The sequence below is a fragment of the Metopolophium dirhodum genome, chromosome 5 (assembly GCF_019925205.1).
Source record: "Metopolophium dirhodum isolate CAU chromosome 5, ASM1992520v1, whole genome shotgun sequence".
In the NCBI taxonomy this organism is placed as follows: Eukaryota; Metazoa; Arthropoda; class Insecta; order Hemiptera; family Aphididae; genus Metopolophium; species Metopolophium dirhodum.
Window position 1 is genome coordinate 26,396,075 of NC_083564.1, and position 15,309 is coordinate 26,411,383.

The window sequence follows — 15,309 nt, forward strand, 5'->3', positions numbered from 1 at the left end:
TAATCTTATAGTAATCGTACATAACATGTGGAAGGGTGTACACGAATAGGAAGTGTTTATAATCACATTATAATATAGAAAAATATACGAAAATGATAAAAAAAATCCATAAAAACCGCTAATAGGAATTGATAATTAGAACATTATAAATTTAAATACCTATTATAATAACAATTCTAAATAATTTTACAATAAAATTATAAAAATGCAGCTATACGCAGGACGGGTGTAGGTCGAAGCATTTCCGAAAAGATTGTACGGACACCACATCCGTGGTACGTTGATATACTCTTATTTAGGGCTTGTGGCTGGGGGAGTAGAGACAGAGCTGTATCTTCGTAGAGGCTGTGAAACGGCCCATTTTCAGACGTTATCTGAACAAGAGAGCCGAAGCGCCCTCACGCAAGTTAAATTACTGAAATATAATTTTTGTACTTAGAATAATTTCGAACAGAATTAATTTGGAATAAGAAAATAAACGAGTGAAATCAAATATTTTCTAAACTCTTAAAATTATCTTCGTTCCGATTATTTTACGGACAATATTGCGTAATAATACAAGTGTTTAAACTCTGAGTAATAAAAATAATAACTAATAATATCAAAACCATAGTACGTCACATTTAAGCGGTAGCTTACTACAATAAACAATAGACCATCACTTATTATATTTTATATTTTTGTAAAATCATTTTTAACGACTATTATCCTTAGTGCAGACATTTTAAGAGCTCAAAAACTTCTCGTTCAAATTAGATAATTAAAAATTTTCAAAAAAGTAGGGTTCTCATTTAAAAAATACAAGTTTGTAATACTGCAGGACACTCCTTAAGCAGTACAAAACAATCCCGAGAATTTGAAAATATATGGTCTTTAAGTAGGTGGTACCTATATTTAAAAATTCTGAAAATCAGAAATTAAATAGATTCCTTATTAATGGAAAACATGGGGGTGAACATGCTTGGTGAATCACCCTGTATTAATGTATAGGTGATAATTAAAAACGCACATTTCGCGGACATTGATGATTCGTGTCGGGTAACGAAACGTCAGTGGATAACAAATGTGGCGTGTCCGCTATAACGTTTATATCAGTATCACCTATAATATTACAGTATTAGACATTAGTGTTCAATTGTTGTTGTTGTTGTTGTTGTTGTTGTTTTATAGTGTGACTTTATCCTCACGAATACTTTGTACTTGCTATGACAGATGATTGTTATTTTTTTGTTCCCCTCCACCGATCGACGACAATGCGTCGATTAATACCAATAAATTTGTCCGTCGATAAAATGTGTCGACCTCACTCCTCGGAACAATATTATTAATTCTAAAATATCAGACTACGAGTACGCCTGGTAATGCGCTGTGTAGGCAACTCGACCACCATCGGTCAACAAACGTGTTCGTTGTGTTGTGCACGCGCCCGACTGGGTTTTAATATCATTTTGTGCACTGAATAATGTTACATTTTACAGTTTTAAGTAATTACTTATTACTCACTATGAAATGCATTTATCAATTACCGCCTACGAGACGTCCCTAGATAATATTAATTCTACCTTTATATTCTATTTATCGTCACACAATGGATTCTTTTGAACTCAATGTTGTACCTACTACCTACATTTTGTACTTTCGTCTTTTTTCAAGACTGAGACATCACGTCATGCGGTTGTAACGTCCTGTTAAATAAATGATAATGTTGACACAATCATTTGACACGTGATATGTCGCTGACTGTATGGGCGTGTAAATACTAAATATGATTTTTGATAATATTATATTGGAGTTTTAATAATTTTGTAGATGCCATAATTTTTAGTTGACTCTTGTACGATTGTTGGTTATTTGTAATAAATTATTTATCTTTTGTCTTTGATCGTCCGACGTGGTAGTTTTTTCCGTCACGAATGGAAGAAATAACATAAGGACAAAACTTTATTGGTAATAACTAATAAATAATAATTAATCGTATTGCATATGCGCCCAATCACGATGCGCTGCGTCAATATAATATAATATTTTGCCGTCTAATATGATATCAGATAATACGATAGGAAATGTACGTGTAATCAATTTAACAATCCCCTTCCCCCTGCCACTCCTGTAATTTGTATTTTAATTTTCAACGGATGGTTAATAAATACAATTTTTTTGCATACGAAAGATGTAACGGACGTTCGTTAATATATTATGTGTTGTTGTACAAGCCACGGTGTTGTAATGGCAAATATAAAATAATCGAAAGCGCACGCAGAACGGTTAGTGGTTACACAATGTTAAAATGATAATAATAATAATATAACGTTATTGCCTATTATTATTAAGTCAACGCTTAAGATTAGGATTCATTGCAAGATTTTTCCTTAATATTTATTACAAGCTTCCAATAATGCATTATCATCACTCTTCAATATTCCCATGGTACGATATTATAGCGTCTCAACTGCTATAGCTGCAGACTGATGAAAAGATTTACAAATTCGATGTGGGCTTCTAAATACGATATCCCTCATCGTCGTTGGATCTAAGATTTCGTTACAGGATTATATAATAACACGTGTATCGTTTCTCCTGCCCGCATTTATACCCAATCGGTTCCGGCCGCGACGAGTCTCCTATAGAAAGGGTTCCGTGGCGTAGTACCTATACGTTTGTCACAAAAGTAGAACACATAGAGATTAGAGATCCAATATTAATTATTAGATATTATAATTTCCAGTCAAATAAACTCTATACGATTTTTAAATATGGATAACATTAAAATATGACATAGGTACTTTCTAGGTACATAATTAATGTTATATAATATTATACAAAATAAAGGTAATAGAAACTATACTTTTTACATTTTTTAATGTGCTTTGTTAATAATAAATTCTTAAATGAGTTCATTTATATTGTAGAAGCATCAATATAGATCAAATTTGAAGAAAATTAATAAGAAATTAGATAAATTTAAAATTATAGATCGTATTATTATTATAATTAAAAATTAAAATTGATTAACCGAGGGTTCCGTACTTACCCAAAATGTGCTTGCCGTGGAAATCTTCGACGTCTGACGATTTTTATACTTAGACTAAGAGCAATGTTTGTACAGTTAGATAATTTTGACATTCGGTATACAATAATATACATTATAGAATCAGAAAATATCAAACGCCATCATACAACATTATTAAGCACACAGTTTCCTTGTGTGGTGGTTACTAGTGAAACATATCCTTGACCGACAGAAACAATGTTCTACACGCTGACAACTGTATTCTTTGGCCGCAAATACACTAGCCTGTAGAAATTATTCAGTCTATCCACTCATAAATATAAACGTTCAAAGTCGATTTGTCATCTCCCACATAAAAAAAATAATATTGTTATTATTTATGATCGTCGTTATTGATGGCAATTCAATAAATGCGTTTTTGCCAGTTAGTAGTTGTTGTTCTCCTTGACCGTTTGCTTGTCAAGTATTAATACGACGGTGCCATTTTCCCCTATTATAAAACTATTGACTATTTTATCTATTTTAAGAGTTGGTCGCAAACCGTATTGAGTAAATAATATAATGTTTTTGATTTAAACGCGCTAGGTCCAAAATAATAATATTTTAGGTACTCGTAAGTGTTCGCACAACGGGATATTAATAATATAATAGCCAATAGGACAGGTAGGTGTACATAATATTGTTATTATTTCAAACCGCTGTGAAATGTGTTGCTCGTCCTTACGCCTCGGGTGGCAATATAAAAATACTACTTCTAACAAGTGGCGCGCTCTACCGGTGATTCATACACCTTGGTGAATTATTTCCTAAAAAAAATTCACAATGATGTTAATAATAATATCCGAAACGTTTGTACGTGTTGTCCGCGTTATACTTCATGTGCATGATAATTATTATTAATTATTATGATTGTTGTCGTTATTTCGACCGACGACGTTTGTTCCGGTTTAGTCGCTACCCGCAGAATGGCATAGATAATATAAGAATATAATAATTCTTATATTATCTATGCAGAATGGTATGTATATTTTCGAGACGTTTCATCAGAACGCCAATGCACTTTGCAAGAAATAGTACGTTAATCAACACGTTTTAATTATAACACTATAGCTTCATTTCGGTTGAGAAATAACAGTGACTAATAATAATTGACATCGCGTCGTACGACTATAATGATAATAATAATAATAAAACGACTACTCGTTACTGTACGTGCGCACATGGTACATGATATTATATACGTTTATGGGTATTTCTTTAATTAATATTAATTTACGAAAGTCGAAATATGACACAAAGAATCATTATTGCCATCAATGCCGAGCAACGTGTATTATCATCGAAAAGGTATAATTACGACCATATTATATTATTATTATTATTATTATATTGTATAATATGTACAACACACATCAACAAGCTCGTCGTCCGTGCGGTGCATAGGTACATTTAATAATAATATGATATATCGTTACAACTTACAATCGACTGCAACGAGTTGCGCTAAATAGTAAATAATAGTACGCCTATAATATCTATATATTATATCTAATTATTATACGAATACAATATTAGAAACGCGACCAAAACGGGAACCAGTTTGTATTATTTTTATTACTATTATTATGCATAAGTTTTGAAAAAAAACATCCGTTTTACTTAAATTGCATACTGCGGTCCGATGGAAAATAATCATAACACAGTGCAGGAGGACGTATTATATACGACATGCCAAAACACGACCATCGTTACAGTCGTGACTATAGATTACAATTTTCAATAATCACCGCATCTTTTCGGTTGGTATAAAACTAGTTGTAAAAAATAAATAATAATATTTTACGTACCGTTTATATCTGTACGGGTTTCAGTTGGATTAGTGAAATACAAAGATCTATGCTGGAAAAATATAATAAAAGTGAACGGCACAAATAACTCGCGGTGAACTGATAACGATCAATAATTTCCATCTGAAAATGTCGAAAATTTGGATAAAAGTCCGTAATAATTCAAGTTCAAACACTCCGTATATAAAGGGTCATATACTTAAGCATAAAGAATAATTATAAAATGAATATGAAACTTTAAAAAAAGTCGAAATGTGATTATAATAAGAAAATAACGCAGGTTAATTAAAAATCAAATATAGGTAACTTACAGAAGCATTTTAAACGTCATAGGTTTTAGCTAGTATAAACGAAACATTTCGTTTTACTTTTTCTTACCTATAAATTTTTTAAATTTTTTATTTAGATTTTATTGAATTCAACATTAATATTACGACAGTCGTGTTGTCATTATAATTTTATTTTATTTATATTTACATTTATGCACTTTCACGTTCCCATGTTATTATATAATATCGTATGCACTTGAACTGGTACAATATGTATTAGTAATTATATGCTAGTTCTTTTCCCTAGTGAAACCGATTGAAACTTTGCCATAAAATATAGTTACAAATTATTAGATCGCAGGCTCCAATAGTGCAATCGATTAAAAAAATTATATTCCGAAGTTTGCTCGACGCGCCAAATACTTTTAAATACCACACACGGCTCACGATGATAAATATGGTCCAATGTCCCATTATAATATAACGAAGTGTTCGTATACCTCGATATACCTTCGTATACCTTTTCGTGAAAATTGCTCTTTTCTGCCGGTGAAATCGTTAGTTTTTCATTTATTTGAGGTTTAGTGGGTTACAATAGAAAATGTACCTACCCAGCGAATATTTAAGTCGGTCATATTTAATTACAATAATTTTTCATCATAATTTATCAAAATAATACCAATATAACAACCAATATTTTTTTATTACTAAAATAAATAAGAAACTAGGAAGACCAAAATAAAAGTGCATCGCATTGCACAAAATATCGTTGTTACAATGTCGAAGCACCGCTCGGCGGCAGATGGCGACACGCGTATCGCGGCCTGACGGGTCTCAGCCTCGTGTACCGCGACGCGATCGCCGCTCGGTTCAGTAGCCCCGCACGGCGAGAAGAGGAGAAAAAAAACAATACAATAACAACAACAGACATTGGTAGCCGCCGTGGCGGTCGGAGAGAAGTGGGGCCGCCGATCTGTGAGGGGCGATCGTGGACGGCCGACGGCGGGAGAACTGGTTTTCCCCTTCACCGGCCGTTAACCACTCGCCACTCCGTCGGTACTCACCTACAGCGTATACCAGCTCTATAACCCTATATTATTATTATACCGCTGCGCGCCGGTCAACACGCACGCACAGGTATTCAGGAAAGAGCAAGTGTCGTCGCGGCGGCACAGGTAAACCGCTCGGCGGCGGCCGGAGTGGGAAAGACACCCAACGCTGGCCGCTCCTCTGCGCGCGTGTATACAATAATATTATTATCGTGAGGAGTTTTTAATTTTTAACGTATACTCCGCGTTACTCCCCACTTACAACCACCTCCACCGTGACCGCGCGTATCATACAGAGTGGTCGTAGCGGCTGCCGCGGTGTCCCGCTCGTCGCGCCGTTCGGCGGTGTTCAAGAATTCGGTGCATACGTTAATACTACTTATACATGCACTCGCGGTAACTAAGGTATCTTCCAGGCGCGATGTTATTTTTCGCGTAGCCAGTGGACCTGCGGTATAATCGCTATTTTCTTACTCGTTTTGGTAATCTTTTAGGCGAGTTATTGTGGTCGACGACGGGGTACACAACGGGATAGTGTCCAGGGGTATTCCTGTAATCCCCCCGCCCGTGCGAGAAAAATGGTACCCAATGAAAATGGGGTTTTTAGGATGTGACTCCTCCTTTGCAGTCCTCAAAATCCGTTTACGACGGTCTATTGTGATTTTATCTGTAGCAGGTTTAGTTCCCCTCCCCCTCACCATTTGAGCGTATTTATTTATTGAGATCTTACATGATTAATAATATGTAATAAAATTGCGTTCATATTATTAAAACAAACTTTTTCTAAAAAAAAAAACGTAGCACCCTTTCATTGAGACTTCTAGATCCGCTGGTAGATTTTCTCGGGGAGAAAATAAACCGACAACCGTTCGCGGCGCTGTTGGCTGCAACGACCAACCGTCGAGTTATGTGCATAACGCGAACCGCCCTGTACATGCGTATTGGAAACCGCTTATTGAAAAATGTGCGCATGCGCGTACGCCATACATTCCTGTCCGGCCTTTCGTCGTAACCCATTGTGTTTGTACTGCCGCCCGTCGCGATTGTCCGCTCCTCGCCAAATCAGACTCGGCCAACGGGCAACATCGTCGGCGGTCGGGTGCTCAACTTTCGCAGTGGTCAAAATGCAAATATTCTCCGCACCGGACGGAAAAGAATTTTTCTCTCCTGAAAACACCTCGAAATTATAATTATTGTGTTAATATATCTTAACTGCGCAATAATTGCTCTCCCAATAAATAGCGTATATATTGTATAGGTAGGTGTTTGCAATCCACTCTGGCAATAGACCTGTAAATTCAAATTGACTCAAGAAGTCGAGACTAATTTTTAGAATTGTTTATTTATCTAATGTGTGGGAACTGATTTTATAAAAGGAACTCGAAGCTCATAAAAATACTCTTGGCTGGCCAGTTCCTCGAAATTGTTCTTAACAAGGCGCTTGTGTTATATAATATATTTTTTGTCGTGATTTTAGAGTTTAGACCTGCATATTATGATATATTATCAACCCTGCGCTGTCCCTGCAATATGCCAAAATTATAATAATATAATGATAAATTTTCGAATCTCATTCTCTCATCTGTATCGACAAATCGTGATTACCTATATTATGCATTATGTTTAACGTTATTGTTGATATTATAGGTAGTACCTATTAACGACGTAAAACAAACGCAAATCGAGACACATATGCAACGTTATACTTGCTTGTACTTGGATGGATGTTGCGACAGTCGAACTCAAAACTGATGACGAAATGTGTGTTATTCTATAACAGTTATTGTTGAACATTGGAACCCGTATTGTTATTATACTGATTTTGAATAGGTAACGAAATCAATAAATTTCGAAATTCTGTACAGAATATAAAATTATAAAATATGAAATGAAAATGTGTGCACTTGGATACAATTTAATTATATAATTAATTAATTACATTACGGATATTATGTTTTCATTACATGCATGTTCCAAACGTATTTGCCAATTAGATATTACCTGTTGTAGTAGTTCGATAAAAATTAATTAATGTGTCAATGGATTCTAATTTATGGCATTATTGAAGCATATGCGCATAATATAAATATGTATGGGTACTTAAGTACAATCGTTAAATGTGTTATCGTCGTATATCATTGTATATTTGATAAAATAAACTATCGATACGGATAACATAATAATTTGCAGTTCTGAAAAATTAAATACAATAATTGTGTATACGTTATTTTAATTACGAATAAAACAGAGTAATGCTCGTTACTTATAACAGAAATAAATAGTTATTAAATAATCCATAACGCAGCTTTCGTGTAGACGATTATTAATTGTTATATCTTGATTAATGTTGTGGCCATCAAGAAATCCTGTGATACCTCTAGGCTGCACATACCTGTGATATACATCTCTTATGGTTAGGTCAGAATTATTATAATCTCGTACACAAATAGGGTAGACGATGGTATTTAAAAACTCTTTTATCGGATCCTGTGAAGGTTCGTTTAAATATTTTGTATGTCCGTCCAGCCATAATATAATAACACAAGACACGAGTCTGTATCGTATTACTAAAAGCCAACGCTTCGTTTTATTTATGGTGTTCCGTAGAATATTTTACAGGTATGAGTCTAGTTTCTATTTTTTCATAAAACCAAATGCGTACCTATATACGATCAAAATATTTTCTTAGAACCGTCGCAGTCGATTCTTTTTAACCTTGACAGTACTCAACAAGTAATAGGTACATCCAGTCATGTATCTACTATATTATATATACAGTATGCATTATAAATATGGATATAATTTAACGTCCTGTGACGGAAGGGACGATCGTATATAGGTCGTTCGTTATGTATGTTAAATGATTGCAATTCGTTACATAATATTATATTAATATTATAATTAGAAGAGATATGGTATAAACATTTTGTACAAAAATATTTATTGAAAATACAAATCTTTGGCCTGGACAATGTCGAGCGGGACAGCTAATAAATTATATTATAGTACTATATAGCTGACTCCGTGCACTTTGTTGTCTCGTATTCCAACTTTTGTATGATTCAAAGTTCAAACTTTGTTCAATTCGTTTTTTAATATTCGGTGTAATGGTGTTCTAAGCTTTTTCAAAAAAAAAGTAAAAAAAAATATTTTATTTTAAATCAGTGGATAGTAACTTTTAAAAAAAATTTAACCAGTAACCACTGGCAACCATTTATAAACAAAAAACTTGTATGGAAAAGTCCTATGGAAAAAAGGAATTTCAGTTTTTCGGGTAACTTTTCCAATATTTTGGGCAACGTTTCTTTTTTTTTTTTGCGTAAAAACTTCATTTGGACTTTAACAAACATTCAAAATAAAATATAAGCCAAGTCCAGCCGTTCTCAAGTGATGCGGTTACCAACTGACAGCATTTCATTTTTATATTTTATTATATTATATAAGATATACCTAGGTATTTCGGTGCTCGTAATAGTTCGGCTCGACTCAAACAAATTATTAGGTAATTTTTATAGCTATAATAATATAATATTATATACACTACGTAGTATACACAGTGGTGTATCTGTAGGAGTTTACAGGTTAAATATAACGGTTACATTTAATCGAGCACCAGATACCGAGATACCCTCTTACCAGATATAAATAGATTTAACAAAACTTTGTAAATTATTAAAATTTATCACAGCGTTACAATAGAATATCCTTGTGCGAATGATGTTTATGTATACCATATTACCATATATATGGGCACCTATATATACATAATAACGTAGAGCAGATAATATCTGCAGGTATGTTTAGCTCTGCAACTTACGGCTTTACTGACACCTACTATGATAATTATAATAACATGTAGGTATTGTTTAATTGTTTATGTTCCGTACAAGGGATCGTTGGCGATGACGCCGCGGCTGCAATCTCGACCGTGTATGATATTATTATTGCATTTTTGATGTGCCTTTGCGTAAAACACTATACAGTTGTCATCAGTCATCAGCTTCAAAGTCGCCAAAATCGCGGCTTCCTTTAAAATAGTTATTTGTATATAGGTGATATTATACTGTTTTAATATGTCTATTGGTTCGATTCACCCACCGAAAATATTATTAAAAATTTGATTGATTGTAGGTACTTAATAATTATTTAAATATAATGACGCCTACGAGTTGGTTCCCGGGTGCAGGTATACAATATACATGTAACATACGAATTGATTCCGATGAACTTTCATTTTTATAATACAACTACCTATATGTAAAAATTTACTTTTTCGACTATAGATGAAAAATGATCGTATATTAATTATTAACCGATATTAGTTTTCTTTCAATTTTACTCTGACAGGTGTGTCTAGAATATCTTATAGGTATGGTTAACATTTAACACGTTCCTTGTTGCGAGTATATATGTATATAACTATATAAGTATAAGCAATAAGATGTAGGTACTTAATGTACGCATTTACCAATAGGTATTAATATAATAATAATAAGTTAACCCAGTATCAAATAAGTCGAAGTAAATAAAAAAAAAAAAAGAATGTGGTATTTACCTACAATATACAGTTTTTACGAATTGTAAACTCAACATTTGGCAGACGCATTTAATTTGTTTATTTTTTTAGTTCACCAATCATCTTGTTTCTTTAAGTTGTTTCTCTTGACTTTACGTGTGCTTCTTTGATAGTTTGATAGGTGTTACATTGAATCTCTTTCTCAATTAATAAAAAAGTAGGTTTTTGGACGGGAATAAAATTCTGAATTAAGTTAAATAGTAGTGATAGTAGTGACGTGTGAACTCAACATCAACGGAGAAGATAATTATGCACACATTTTTGGTGGAAAATCATAATTATCAGATTTCAGTATTATATTACCTATTTTTATTTATGGAAAGGTGGAACACCAATTCGAACAGTTATTTGGTAGGTACTAAGTATTTTTTTTATTGGGAACCAATTCCGTACTTTCCAAGTATAATATATATAGCGACAAACACACTATTTTTTTTATTTTTCTAACGCGGCGTATGATGTTTGTTGAAAACCAATAAAAAACCAAGAGTTTCGTGACCTCGAAATTATTATGAAACGAACGGTTTCCAATTATTTCCGCTGTATATATAAGGTCAGGATCTAATTAAACGATTTTTTTTTTTACCTGCGAACAAATGTATAATAATATAATTCTGCGTGTATTGTTTATGTCACCGACACACATTTTCAGTCTTAATTGTTGATAAACTATACTTCAAGAACCGTTTGCTGTATAGTATAGGTACATGGATATTCGAGACATTGCTTGAAATGCGTAATATATTATACTACATTACATATATATTTTGAATATTTAATATGTTTTATTTCGCGTAAATGTTTGGTTTTGGTTTTTGTAATCGCGTTATTATCATACAATATTATATTATAATAATATGTTGTTCATAAAATATATAATATAATGTATACGCATATTATAATGGCTTATCGTTAAAACGCATTTGTAAAATACAGATAAGTTGTTCGAATTGGAATATATTGGATAGATTTCGTATCTCGCTTAGTATTTTATATATTTTCAAAACCGACCGTGTGAATATAACGCGTATACCTATAATAAATTTTTTAACGCTATATGACTATATGAGTATATGTTTATGTATATACGAACCGTGCACCACGACACGCACACGAGGGTAACGAACCTATTTGGGTAGTGTATAATTTGTTGAAACTAACAACTAATAAGACTGCAGTTAAGTGTACAACTAGTATTGCTATATTATAATATTATATTAATCGTGATTTTCAGATAGATTTGTAATAATATAATGTACCTATATATATAGCGTATTATACCTACGTATATATCTTACTTATAAATCTAACAAGGAAATATTACGTTATTTTCGATGAAATAATATTATTCGCATATTTTAGAACACGGTACAATATAATTATGTCTGTACAATGTTATACCTATAGTAGATATTTTAAAATATTATTTTTATGACAAAAAGTGCGCATGTATAATACTTGCTATTTATATAAAACAATATTATTTTTATCTACGTATATTTATCGAAAAGGGAAGTATCAAGTAATATTATATTATGCATATATGTTTACATTGATCTTCGTCCGTCGTTTTTATCTTGAAAATGTGTTCGCCGAATACAGATACGCGTCAAGGGTGATGTTATTAGGGTGTTGCTGCCAGAGTGTTTGAGTTTTCGTTTGGTAAAATGTTTTTATTGTGTAGTCTTGTCGATGATATAGCGGGTACCTACTTCATACGATAATATTATATGAAGAATATGGCAATTTCTTTCATATTCATACAATACTTGTTTTCTTAAATGTTGTATATACCTATATCGACGAATTCGCTAACAGAAGGCCACGACCAGACCCTTCTTCGGGGTTCGGCCTATACCTAAAACACTTGATTGAAAAGACGCGTCTAAAGGATTTTTGGGATCGTCTGTCCGCCGCGGTCGGCCCTTTTCAATGTTCGGGATTATATAATATGGGTACGAACCCTCGAAATATATTATTCCGTGTATAATAATAATTGAATAAAAGGTATCATTCGCACGCAAACACAACACACTATGGTGTATTATAATAAATAATATCTCCCGGGCACACCTCGCATAACCTGCAACAAAATTCCTACTGAAAGGCGAATACCAATAGCGGGCGTGTGGAAAAATAGTAAGCTGAAAATATATTTTATTGTGTAGTGAGAATATTATTGTAATGTTAAACACGTGTATTTTTTTCGTTTGATAATGATTATAATAATATTATAATTACAAACACAATTCAAAAGATAAAGGTACAGATACATTTTACACACGAACCGCGCATACAACTAAATCAGCTAAAATCATTATATAATAATAATTATGATACTAAACGCTGAAGTTTTCGTTTCTGTCTAGACCATTTTCGGTTACATATCAGTTTACCAATCTGTCAAAATGCAAATGTGGGCGCTTTTTTCATTTTTTTTTCTTGTCCGTCTCTAGCTGTTTTAGACCGAACAATAAAACTGTTGACAACGATAAAAAAAAAAACTCGTATTTTTACATGATGGATGCGGGAGACGTCGTCTTATGGTCTCGTAAACATGGTTATCAATCGTGTATTAAACCCGTACCGATATATTTATTTGTTTCGGTCAAGTTATAATATTTTAAACCGCAACATGGTGGTTTGCGCGTGTGATATTTTACAGTAAATACAATAATAATAACAGTAATACATGTATTGTATTTTGTCGATACGACGTTTTTTTCACAATAGATATATGCACTAAGTCTGTCTACCAACGAGAAAAAACCGAATCGTTGTCAAACGATTTCTATAATATTCGTAATAATCAATATACACATAGTGTCATATTATTCAAAACACGCGTTCAAATAATAATGTATTATATAGACTACATAGTATTAAAAACTAATGTAGCACTGCGCAGCAGCGACGTATATAATGCGAACGGCTTGTACTATAACAATCAGACGCACGATATTTATATGCATGCATTTTATCTTGATCATATTATATTACAATAATATATTGTATTAACTCCGTCGTCCACGATTGTATACTTTGTCTTATTTATATTAACGCATTGTTTTTATTTTTCAGGTAAGGACACGGTTTGCTGGTGTATATTTATTATAATATCCACATTATATTTTCTCCTACGAAAAATCTCTTTGCAACTCTTTGATTATTGTAAGTAAACGATATAAGATACTTCTTAACACTGTATACCCTCGCATAATACGTTAATATACCTAAATAATGTGCCGCAGAACGCTTATTTTTAATATTTTATATTGTCATGTAACATATTTTGTGGTGGCGATGGACTGCAGCAGCTGTTGTTGCTCCATCATGTTCCGGACCAGGCGCAGGACTCGTTTGGACCAAAGAAAAAAAATTACATCTCATTTGGATTGATTTTGGGGACACATTATAAATTTAATAATTTTTGCGTGACATTTTCCTGGTTTTAATAGGATTCGTGAAAATTATGACTATATTATAAATGAACCATCACTCATCAATTACATACAACTTGTGCATTTATTATTATGTGTCACCGCCTCATTGCTTATAAAATATAAAACTACGATATTGCAAGATAAAACTCGATATTTATGTGTTTTATAGAATATAGATACGTTGCGTGTACCAAAAATGGTCATACAGCGTGTAATCACGGTACCTATATCGCAGTTACCAAGCTATACCAAGGTTTTCCGCGTATTATAATATACGTGTTGATATATAGGTACCTACAATAAATTCAAATGTCTATAAATAACGGTCATATAGAGGCGTGTGAAATCGTCGCGCTATTATTCTACAAAAAACATGCGAATAATAATGTGTGTGACTTTGTGCATCCTACCTTGACGCCCGGCGCGTAATCCACGGGAAAATGTTCGGACCGGCGCCGGTGATCAACACTCGTAGTTTTTCCACTGTCCACTGCGCACTACACGCTGTATGCATATTATTATTATACACATATTATACACATATTGCAGACGCGAAAACGACGCGGTTAACGATTAGACGAGGTCATATGGCCGCAACCTGCACTTGCATTTCATAAGAATGACCGTCGGAAAATATCGCGGTTTGCCACGATTTTTCGATTTAACAATCAATATATGCGGTCCGCTGAATTTTCCGATACATATTCCGGCGACAATTTTCCGTCTGAAAAATCCATACTGATACGTTCTATATATAAATAAGTATAAACCAAACCGTTGGTTAGTAAATACCAACGCAACCATATGGATATGGTACATAAGCTTGGCCTATAGGCGACCACTGTCCACGCCGGTATACCATAACGTGGTATACTCGCGTGGAGCGAGTAACATTGATGTTATTCCGGTTGGTAGTCAAGTCGGGTTGTGTTAGGTGTAATAAACACTGTAGTGTCTGTATTGTGCAGTAACGAAATGTTGATAACACGTTATCAACAAGTTCAATATATTCAACACTTCACAACACGGTATATAGAGGAAATCCGGCTTCACATCTTACGAGAACGGTCGACAACATTCATGAGTGCTTTATATACAGTATGACGAAATCCTGG

The 15,309-nt window shown here is 33.4% G+C and overlaps 1 protein-coding gene across 1 annotated transcript in view; it reads left to right on the forward strand.

The window, feature by feature from the left end:
* The window catches only part of LOC132944176 (epidermal growth factor receptor), an 82,681-nt gene that overhangs the window by 25,554 nt on the left and 41,818 nt on the right, over positions 1-15,309 (forward strand). The window lies entirely within an intron of this gene.